At 43.6% G+C, this 2500-nt stretch overlaps 1 protein-coding gene across 1 annotated transcript in view; it reads left to right on the top strand.

Moving 5' to 3' along the window:
• The first annotated feature begins 2384 nt into the window (after positions 1-2384).
• nr0b2a (nuclear receptor subfamily 0, group B, member 2a) overlaps positions 2385-2500 on the top strand; it is a 1538-nt gene continuing 1422 nt past the window's right edge. Inside the window, exon 1 of the mRNA XM_027161738.2 lies at positions 2385-2500. This exon is cut by the window's right edge and continues 551 nt beyond it. The gene's annotated coding sequence lies outside the window, so the exon portion shown is untranslated.

Raw genomic sequence — 2500 nt, 5'->3', positions numbered from 1 at the left:
GTTGTAAACATCAGCATGTGAAATCATAACGTGATTCTGTGATAATGAATTTCCTTTCGAAACAGGAAGTCAGAGTGAAAGCATATTGAAGCGCTTGACTGATTAACACTAATAACATTTGAGACACTTCACTCCACACCCTGCACTATCTAAACACACCTGACTGTAAAAAAGACACACACTTCACATCGACCAAACCAATGAAGTCTAGCTTTTGGTCCTCCAGCAGAAGAGTGATGAGCAGAAGGGAATAACGTGCAGGAAGATGCACTGCAAGCACACACACACTCCATGTGTACACTAACCAGCTGCTACTGGAGCTCCTGGGGTGGGTTAGGGTTAGTGGTCTATAGAGCATTTCATTGAATGAACACAAGATGAACTTAATTGTGTTCCCAGAATGAACAAACTATAACATTAAAGGGTGAGAAATTGTCTGAGGTGGAAGGGTTGGTGGTGTTGTGGTGAGACTGTGGAGAGACTCCGGTTTCAGAGGGAGTGGAATTCATTTACTGCAATGTAATAATTGCGTCATCTTCGCAGATGCAGTAATACAGGAAGTGCTATGAAACGAGAAGTTGCTTTTGAGCCCTGAGAATCACGTAAAGTTCTTCCTCAACTCTAAACCCAGTTTATACAAATGAATGAATCTAAAACTTACTGAGTGAAAAATCAGATCTCAGCTTTCAGACTGTCAACATTCAGATTCTCACATACTGGCTTCAGTAAAGACAATCTAATGTCCTAGATGTTTGGTTTATTTTGCTGGACTTAACAGAGGAGACTCAGTCCGAGGTTTTGGAACACATACATAACTCATACTAAAGCACAACTGTCTAAACTTTATGGTGATGTTTCCCCAGTGTGGTATACACAAGTGCTCACAGAGCCCCTGACACACAACTGACACACAACACTGTATACATGTGACCTTCTCTGATTTCCACAGCATTTGTTTGGGACGTAAAATCTAACAGAAGTGCAGGTTTTGGTTCTGGAGGTTCTGGAGGTTCTGTTCTAATATATTCAGTACATTTTTCTAATTTTGTAAATTTAAGCTGCGAGTTGGTGTTTTATTCATTCACCTGTTTTCCCTTGTGTGTGTGTGTGTGTGTGTGTGTGTGTGTGTGTGTGTGTGTGTGTGTGTGTGTGTGAGAGAGAGAGAGAGATTCACGACAGTAAAATGATTAGTTTATTACCTCTGTGCTTGGCACTGCTACTGTAATAAAATGAATATCATCACAACATGAGAATAAAATTGTGTGGAACTTCTGAGCCAGATATTTAAACTGATTCATCACATTACAGGAACCCTCTAACCCTCTAACCCCCTAACCCTCTAACCCTCTAACCCTCTAACCCTAACCCTCTAACCCTCTAACCCCAACCCTCTAACCCCCTAACCCTAACCCTCTAACCCTCTAACCCCCTAACCCTAACCCTCTAACCCCCTAACCCTAACCCTCTAACCCTCTAACCCCCTAACCCTAACCCTCTAACCCTAACCCTAACCCTCTAACCCTCTAACCTACTAACCCTAACCCTGTAACCCTAACCCTGTAACTCTAACCCTGTAACCCTATCTCTAACCCTGTAACCCTATCTCTAAACCTAACCGCTAACCCCAACCCTAACTGCAACCCTAACCCTGTAACCCTAACCCTGTAACCCTAACCCTGTCACCCTAACCCTGTCACCCTAACCCTAACTGTAACCCTAACCCTAACCCTGTAACCCTAACCCTGTCACCCTAACCCTAACCCTGTCACCCTAACCCTAACTGTAACCCTAACCCTGTAACCCTAACCCTGTCACCCTAACCCTAACTGTAACCCTAACCCTGTCACCCTAACCCTAACTGTAACCCTAACTGTAACCCTAACCCTAACCCTGTAACCCTAACCCTGTAACCCTAACCCTGTCACCCTAACCCCAACTCTAAACCTAACCCAATACACAGAACTGTTCCTTTAAGTGAAGAACACATTTTTAACATTAACATTAAAATTAACATCATATGAACATTAACATTCAGTGTGTAAATGTTAGAGGTCAGTGTGTTACATTAAATCACCTTAAATTCTGTTAAAGAACTTTTTAACATATCAACCATAATGTAAGCAATCCTGTGTGTGTGTGTGTGTGTGTGTGTGTGTGTGTGTGTGTGTGTGTTATATCTCAAGGTCACAGCAGGGTCATTGACCTTTCTGTTGTTTACTTGGCGCACAGCTCTCTCATGCAGGAGTCCTTGGATCCATGGTACAGCCTGGTTTAATGATCCCGGGCGTGATAACATCCTGTGACTCCATCCTCCGGTTCATTCACACTGCCACTGGATTATCTGTGTGTACCAGCACGAGGAAGAGAGAGGCGTGTATTCCGGTCAAAGGCCACCATGTAGCTTAGTGTTTAAGCCCAGTCTTTATAAAGAGCAAGCTGCACACGCTGAGCCTGCAGTCTCATGCGTAAGAGACCGGATGTGCGTCCCGGTTCAGCTGCT

Source organism: Tachysurus fulvidraco, chromosome 25 (assembly GCF_022655615.1).
Source record: "Tachysurus fulvidraco isolate hzauxx_2018 chromosome 25, HZAU_PFXX_2.0, whole genome shotgun sequence".
Classification (NCBI taxonomy): domain Eukaryota; kingdom Metazoa; phylum Chordata; class Actinopteri; order Siluriformes; family Bagridae; genus Tachysurus; species Tachysurus fulvidraco.
This window is presented reverse-complemented; position numbering and strand designations above follow the sequence as displayed.